Raw genomic sequence first — 9,492 nt, 5'->3', positions numbered from 1 at the left:
CTGTCACATCAAAAAAGACCTTGAGAGAGAGGAAAATGACTTTTGGCACAGTTCTTTGTAATGTAGGATGGTCCTGTGGAACAGAAGACTGAGCCTATGAAAAGCTTGCATTGATGAAAGAGCTCAATAAACCTTTGAGAACTGTGTGCTGATGGAGTATAAATGAAACTTGGCTTTACTAGAAGCCCAACCTGCTGCTTCAATCAACATTAAAGAGTAAGAAGAGACAAGCAGCAGGCCTTTTGGAACTCTCTATTGTTGTGGTTAATGGACTGATAGTTATTTTGACTACAGTATCTTGTCAGATCTAGGCAGGGATGGTGGCCACATCCTTTATGGTATCTAGGACAAACCAGTCCATGCCATTAGATACTGCCACTCTAGGGTTTCCTATTGAGCTGAAGTGTTATAATGGTGAAGAGAAGAAATGAGCTGTTATCTAGGTCCCTGCTTCTGCCAGGAGCTCACAAGCTGTTATTAGACATTCTGAACCATCCATCTGCAATATGAGAATAACACTGGCTGACGAACAAATCGGTCAGTCCTAGAGGAGATCAACCTTGACTGCTTAGAAGGCCAGATCCTGAAGATGAAACTCAAATACTTTGGCCACCTCATGAGAAGGAAGGTCTCCCTGGAGAAGAGCCTAATGCTGGGAGCAATTGAGGGTAAAAGAAGAAGGGGACGACAGAGAATGAGGTGGCTGGATGGAGTCATTGAAATAGTGGATGTGAACTTAAATGGACTCTGGGGAATCATAGAATCATAGAGTTGGAAGGGGCCATACAGGCCATCTAGTCCAACCCCCTGCTCAACGCAGGATCAGACCAAAGCATCCTAAAGCATCCAAGAAAAGTGTGTATCCAACCTTTGCTTGAAGACTGCCAGTGAGGGGAAGCTCACCACCTCCTTAGGCAGCCTATTCCACTGCTGAACTACTCTGACTGAATTTTTTCCCCCTGATATCTAGCCTATATCGTTGTACTTGTAGTTTAAACCCATTACTGCGTGTCCTTTCCTCTGCAGCCAATGGGAACAGCATCCTGCCCTCCTCCAAATGACAACCTTTCAAATACTTAAAGAGGGCTATCATGTCCCCTCTCAACCTACTTTTCTCCAGGCTGAACATTCCCCTCAACCTATCTTCATAGGGCTTGGTCCCTTGGCCCCAGATCATCCTCGTCGCTCTCCTCTGTACCCTTTCAATTTTATCTACGTCCTTCTTGAATTGAGGCCTCCAGAACTGCACACAGTACTCCAGGTGTGGTCTGACCAGTGCCGTATACAATGGGACTATGACATCTTGTGATAGTGATGTGATGCCCCTGTTGATACAGCCCAAAATGGCATTTGCCTTTTTTACCGCTGCATCACACTGCCTGATCATGTTTAGTTTACAATCCACAAGTATCCCAAGGTCTCGTTCACACACAGTGTTACCTAGAAGCGTATCCCCCATCCAGTAGGCATGCTTTACATTTTTCTGACCCAGATGCAGAACTTTACACTTATCTTTATTAAATTGCATCTTGTTCTCATTTGCCCATTTTTCCATTGTGTTCAGATCTCGTTGAACTCTGTCTCTATCTTCTGGAGTATTTGCCAGTTCTCCCAATTTGGTGTCGTCTGCAAACTTGATGAGTAGTCCTTCCACCCCCTCATCTAGATCATTAATAAATATGTTAAAAAGTACCGGACCGAGCACCGAGCCCTGAGGAATGGTAGAGGACAGGAAGGCCTGGAGGATACTTGTCCATGGGGTCGTGATGGGTTGGACATGACTTTGCACCTAACAACAACAACAACCAGATAATATCTGCAAAGTTTTTTGAAGAACAAAAGTGCTGTATAAATATAAAACATTATTTTACTTAGTCTAGGTACAATAATCCTATAGAAACAATTCCATTCAAAGAAGCCACTAGATTAGGCTGGTTACCATATATGATTTTTCTTACCTAAATTAAGAACTTTACATTTATCACTATTGAAATTCATTTGATTCATTTTAGCCCATTTTTCTAGCCTGTCAAAATCATCCTGTATTCTGATTCTGCCTTCTGGTATGTTTTCAACCCCCCCTCCCCAGTTTAGTGTCTTCTGCAAATTTAATAAGTACCCATTCCTTCATCCAAATCATTTATAAATATGTTGAACAACAGAGAGCCCAGACGAGATCCTTGAGGCACTCCACTTGTCACTCCTTTCCATGAAGATGATGAACCATTTACAAGCACCCTTTGGGTGAGATTTGTCAACCAGTTCTCGATCCACCTAACAATAATAGGATCTATACCACATTTTACCAACTTGTCAATAAGCATTTCGTATGGAACCTTAACAAAAGTCTTACTGAAATCAGGGTAAACTATAGCAGCATTCCCCTGATCTAACAAGTTGGTAACTTTCTCAACAAAGAGATAAGGTTAGTCTGATATGACTTGTTCTTGAAAAAGCCATGCTGACTCTTAGTATTTGGAGCCATCCACTCTAGCTGCTCAAGGATTGACTTTTTGATTATTTGTTCTAAAATTTTGCCAGCTAGACATCAAGCTGATGGGTCGATATTTACCTGGATCCTCCTTTTTCCCCTTCTTGAAGATGGGGACAACATTTGCTTGCCTCCAATCTTCTGGCACTTCTTACTTTCCTGACAAGCATGGTTATGCTGTTAAACAAGTTTATGCATTCCTGGTTCCTCTTCAGGAGTACCTTTGCCACTTGTTGCACAATACTGCAGACTGCACACCAATGCAATAACCAAACTATACAACAATAAAAGGAAAAGGTTTTTCAAAAACAGGTGATATTCAATTCCCATTCTAAAGTAGAGTTAGAATAGAAAGAGGCAATGGGCTTAGAAGGGTGTAACTTTTTAGGATTGCCCTTCTGATATACCAAGTTGGCTAAATCCTGATGCTTTGCCAGTGTCTTCTGTAGTTCTGTGTGGGTCTCTGGTTCACTTCCATTTGGATGCATCTGCTGGATGTCTGTCATCCTAGCTTTCAAAGTAATGCTGATGCAAAGCCCAAAGAGCTGCATTCTTTTGAAAGCAGATGTGGGTTTGTTTCCACTTCAGCAGTTCACTGTTAATAACAGACATTAGGATGATTAGTCACAATGTACCACAGGGAAAAAAACAATAAGAGGTTTACTGATGGGTGAATAAAATTACACTTTTATCCTCATATGTGTCACAGCACAATCCTCTTACATCACCAGTAAATAAAATCTGGCTGGCAATTCATGACAGGCTTTATGTAATCGTGGGTAAATTAGCAAGCAGTGCACTGGCTATGGTTTCACATACTATTTCCCAGTGTTGTCATAGTAAAGAGTAAGCCCTTTCTTAAGCTCTACATAAAATATTACTTTTTTCATAATGCTTTTATGCATGCTTAACTGGGAGTAAGTTGCATTGAATTCCATGGGACTTACCTCTGAGTAAACAAGTTAAATTGTACAAGTTGCTGAGCCATGTGTACTGGGGTAGTATGAACTTCATCAACTGTAGCAGAGGCACTAAGGAATTAATTTGTCTTCTCAAATGATCTCTCCTTCAGTGGTCTGTGTGATATAGTGGTTAGAATGTTAGACTAAGACCTAGAAGATTGGGGTTGAAATCCCCACTCTGCCCTAAAGCTCATGGGATGATTTGGGGCTATTGGCTTTCTCCTCTAAATTTACATCCCAGACTAGTTTTAAGGACAAAATGGGGGGGGGGCAGAGAAGACCCCCTGGTCTCCAACTTTTTCAGGCCTGCAGAAATCTTTGGAATTCTGACAGGGTAGAGGGTGCACCCACATAATAGCTGCTGCAGGAGCCACAATGAGGATTGAGCCTGAAAAACAAACACTGTGATTAATGGCTCCTATGTTTGGAACAATTGAACATATTTTATATGATCCTTACATGTTAAATTAGACAAGTGATGAGAATATTACAACAGTCAATGTGATCCTGTAATATAAACTTAAGGAAGTCCTAGTCTTACGATACTGCTGAACAGCTTATATAATGATCAGGATCATATTGACTGTTGTAATATTCCTGTCTAATTTAACTTGTAAGGATCATATAAAATGTACTTGCAATCATTATAAACATAGAAGCCATTAATCACAGTCATTGTTTCCAGTTTATTACACTGTGATCTTGTGTTGTATATACTTTGATAAGGGAGGAAGGATATGCATAAGCAATAGTAACTCTTCAACATTTCAGGCAGAAGGACTGTTTAACAGGATACTTTTTTTACAATGAACTTATTATTTGAAAATATTTTCTTGCAGGCTTAACTTTGATCCCAAAATTAACATCTTTGGCACCTGCAGCTGAAGCAACTTTCACAGCCAATTAGATCTACAATGGCCAATGAGAAGCCTCACCTGGCCCTGCCCACTTTCTAAAAACACTTGGAACATGCTGGGGAGGTATCTGTGGTTGCCATGACACCCATGGACATCACGTTGAAGTCCTCAGCTAGTTTACCTGTGGCCCCTTGAATGAGGGTATGATCCTGAACAAGGTAAAGAAATATACACAGGAAGCAGGCCTGAGAAGTTCTACTCAGAACTAAGTACTATTTTATTCAGTAGGGCATACTCCTGGGAAATTATTTTTAGGATTGAAACCACAGCATCTCTTTGCTTCTCTGAGCAGTTATTGGTCAGAATGTTATATATGAATTCCAAAAATAGATGCAACGTTGAGGCGTGGAATCTCACAGTACAACTTTTGAAAACAAACTTGTTTTTCTACCGCTGCAACCACAAACAAAATCTTCATCCTGGCTATTAAAATTAGTTATGGGGTCAAGTGGGCCCATTTTGGCTATTAAATATTAATGTAGAATGCAAAATATTTACATGTATGTGCATTTTTCATACCATCCCTATCAAATATCTTTGTAGAAAAGCTCATACACTAAATAAATAGGAACTTTGTAGGACGAACTAAAAGAAGATATCTCAAGAGGCAAAAAAATCTGAAGGAAGTTGAAAGAGTCTTCAGAAAAAAAGAAACCAAGGATCTGAATAAATTAGTCATATCTTTGGATGCAGGCTTCTAGAGGATATCTGTCTCAGTAATATTTTCAGTCTTGTTCATTGTCAGATTAAGTGGTCTATTGTGTATAAATGCATATTTCTCAATAAATTTGTCTATGTGATGACATAAAACTTTATTCAGTAATCTTTTGGTTATCTTTATTGCCTTTTCTTTGACCAAACATACTTTCTAAAGCACAGAGAGCTTGGAATGTAATTGTAAAATCATCTTCCTGCTTGTCTATTATAATTGATTTAAAGGTCTGATGTATTTGCATTGTGAATATTGCATGTTTTCCGCATGCCATGTGCTGATACACGTGTGTTTTAGATTGCTTTTGTATTTTTTACAGGTGCATGCCTACTGTGGGAAACAGAAGCTGACAAACGTTTTCTGTGGCACCTGTATATTTGGCTTCTTTCTCTCTCACACACACTTCCATTTCACTAAAATGTACCCCTTTTAGCACTTTCTTCTGATGGGGAGACAAACAGCTGATTTATTTAGGTCATCGGTAGAAAAGTTGTTTTGTTTTAAGACATTGCAAAGATGCAGGCAACACAAAAAAGTGTTGTGGAATAAAGTGCTAGGAAGCCAGATAACCAATAAAGGGATTGTATAGAATAAACTTTACTTTCCTAAGAGCTACATACATTTCTGAAATGTTTGCCTTTTAAAGTCATGTATCGTTGAGCATGCTATGTAGAAGCTAAGGCTGGAATTAGAATTACATGGCTGCAGCCAAAAGCAATAGTCCTGAATCTCCTCCTGCTCTCTCCCCTTTAATACAAAGTATATGGCAAAGTATATGGCTTGATGCTGCTGTGCTACTTTGTTTTTCTACCACCACAAGTGGCATTTAATAAAGTGCAATACTAGCCATTAAGGAGGAAAGAGGAAGATGTGACATGCGGCTGCCACTTCTTGCAATAGCTATGCAGATTTCATAGACTACAAACATAGGGACACTTTCCTGGGAGCAGGCAATTTAATAAAATGGGGCTTACTTCCAACTGGACCTGCATGTGATGGTTCCTATGATGTCTAGTCTGAAAGGAGGTCCACAGTTCAAATCTTTGCTCATTTGTGTCTGAAGCAAGCCACTGCCTTTCAGCCCTGGTCTCCTGACTTTAGGCATTATTATTATTGTTATTTATTGGATTTGTATACCACCCTCCTACACAACGGCTCAGGCAGTGAACATTATCATTAAAAATACAAAATACAACAAACATTGTTAAGAAATATTAACTACAATAAAATTTTATAATGTACATCCAATAATAGAACATTTACAACTGTAGTTAGTCAATTGTTCAGTCAATTTATTCCAGCACATGCCAGAAGTCCTCCTTTGGGCATCTCTGATGGGGGGGGGGGGTGTCTGATTGTGCCCAGTAGATGTTAGCAGTTCACAGGCCCCAACGAAAAGTTTGGTGGAAGAGCTCTATTTTGCAGGCCCTGCAGAACTCTGTCAGCCCCAATAGGGCCCAGATCTCTTCTGGGAACTCATTCCACCAAGTAGTTGCCAGGACAGAAAATGTGGAAAGAATAATAGAACCCAATGTTAGTAGTAGTAGCAGCAGTAGTAGTAGTAATACACCTGCAATCAATGCAGCCTCACTCCAAATGCAAATTCTTTCTGCTCTACAAACAAGAGATTGCTAACATCCAACCTAGCATGGGAATTTCTCTTTAAGGGAGCAACAACCAATCAACTTGGTCCTTTCTGCTAGGTTAGTCAAGCAAATCTCTCCCACACAAGGAACAGACTGAGCTGAGTTAGGGCTCAGCTATCACAGAATGGTGGGCAGCACTTTGAAATGCAGCAGACTTCCCCTCTTGTAGGAATGACTAATTATTCCCTAAGCTGGTCTCTGGAAGGAAATAAACAACTTTATATTGCTAGCCTCATCCTTGTGTGCACCCAACGTGTACCAAAGGAGAGCACTGGAACTCATCCAACACAATTAGAAAGAATAGTTGACTTGAAATAATAGCAGACAAACAAATAAACCTGGCTACTGAAATTCCATCCATTTCTCCTTTAAGCTATGAAGTGCTAAATACTGTTAAAATTTATAATGACTAAATGGCAAGATATAAAGCATCTGATTATTTCCTAGTGAGGAATGAGAATGAAAAGAAACAAAGGGAACAATCCTATGCATACTTACCGGGGTTTAAGTCAAGTTACATTTAGGACATTTTGAATAAATATGTCTGAGGAAGACTTTTTGTTTAGTATCACAGTTCTATTCACATTTACCTGGGAGAAAGCACCACTGAACATGGCATTTACTTTTGAGAAAATAAGCATGAGAGCAGGATGCCAGCCTTATGATGAATTTTCACTCAGAGGAAAAGCTTTTTTAAAAAAAATACAATTATCAAGGACAGTCAGAATTCTTATAATTTTCATTATATGCCAAGTCATTCAGAAACAAGCCCAGTGTTCAGGGTAAGTAGATAATGGCCTTGTATCAAAATGCTCTCTTAAGCAAATATCTCGAATCTGAGTACCATTGTGAAGCTGCAGAGTCCAAGGATTCTGTTGAATATACAGTGCCCGGCTTTGATTAGGAACAGCGCGAACATGCTGAGACTGCAGTCACCGCCAGAATTCCTGAGGAGCAAAGTCATTGCAATTTACTCACAAGGTCTGGCACCCAGTTAAAAAATATTCTGCTTTGGCAACAGCAAAGTTACAGCCATTGAGGATGATCTTCTCCTATATGGGCAAGTCCAGATGGCTCTGTTTTCTGCTTTTTCTTAACCCTTCTGTAGCGTTGGGCTCTTTATGGAAATCCAAAGGAACAGTGGGAGTGGAATTCAAGTACAATGTTTTAAAATGGTTAATTATAAATGTTTTCTTTCCCATTCTACATTAAACATGCAGATCAGGATACAACAGTTCAAAACAAAGAAAGAAAGAAAAAGACAAATCTGTCTAAAAGATCAAATGCACAAAAAGCCTCCATTTAATCTCAAGTGATTAAAATCTCAGTTAACCAAAGATGACCCATCCATTTGACAGATGGGAGATTTACCCAAGGAATCAAACCCACAGAATATGGAATAACCAGTTTCTGTAAGGAAGGAAGGAATGAAGAAAGTGGAATAATTCTTGGAGAAGAAAAATGAAGATGACAAGGAAGAAGGAGTCCTTGATTTTGAGCTGGGAAAATGGTGCAAAAACAATGAAAAATCCCAACAGTTCTAAAAAGTGGATTACAAAGCAAGAGACTAAGACACAGGGGACTCAAGACTAAAGCCAAGCTGGCAGTTAACATGCATGCAGGAACAGAAAGAGTTTAAATTTGACAAGTGAAAGTAATCCAAAATATGTCAAGAAGATAGAATCATAGAGTTGGAAGGGGCCATACAGGCCATCTAGTCTAACCCCCTGCTCAACGCAGGATCAGCCCTAAGCATCCTAAAGCATCCAAGAAAAGTGTGTATCCAACCTTTGCTTGAAGACTGCCAGTGAGGGGTAGCTCACCACCTCCTTAGGCAGCCTATTCCACTGCTGAACTACTCTGACTGTGAAAAAGTTTTTCCTGATATCTAGCCTATATCATTGTACTTGAAGTTTAAACCCATTACTTCAAGTACAACAGTATAGGCTAGATGTCAGGAAATTTAAAAAGATGCTGAGTTTCACTGGTGAACTGTTGAGAAAAGGTTTATACATCCATTCTAAGCAGTTATTCTTTTCTAAGCCTGTTAACTGCATAGTCAGAGAAGGGTGTATCTCTGCTTAGGGTGGCGGATTTATATGTCATGGTTATGGGGGAGCCATTACGAATGGCTTTGTATGTCCATCAGTCAGATATGATACAAAGAAGAATTGACTGATGAGTTCTTGTGATGGGTCTTGTTTTGTGATGGGTTCTTGAGTACACACATTCATCTGGTGAAAGCCTTTTGTGTAAGCCCCAATGAGTTGCTAAAGGAAATGCAAACTGTCTCTCAGTTCCTATTAGACCAGTTTTTCCACACATCTGGATTTGTCCAATAGATGAACTTCCTCCATTTCTGTTGTTCAATCTGTATAACTGTGAACAGGCAAATGACCTGTTTGATTTGCTCACTATCCCTCCTTGGGATAGTGTCAACTATGCCATGAATCTGCCTTATTATGACTGTGATCTGCCTCCCTTCCATTATAGGATAACACTAAGATATCTCAGATGAAAAATCGCTAACATTAAAAACATCCATCTCAGAACTTCCTACATCATTATTATATTGTGATTCATTGAGCAGAAATTGATTTAATGTTAACTAATTTCTGCTCATCACCCTCTACCTGAAAATATTTAGAAGTTTGTGGAGACATCATTTTGAAAATTATGATTGCAGGGTTCAATTTACACTGCCTTGTGGAAAGAAAAAATCTTCACAATGAAAATGTTCAGTGAAGGAATTCCATACTGAGTT

The sequence above is a fragment of the Paroedura picta genome, chromosome 4, assembly GCF_049243985.1.
Source record: "Paroedura picta isolate Pp20150507F chromosome 4, Ppicta_v3.0, whole genome shotgun sequence".
Taxonomy (NCBI): Eukaryota; Metazoa; Chordata; class Lepidosauria; order Squamata; family Gekkonidae; genus Paroedura; species Paroedura picta.
This window is presented reverse-complemented; position numbering follows the sequence as displayed.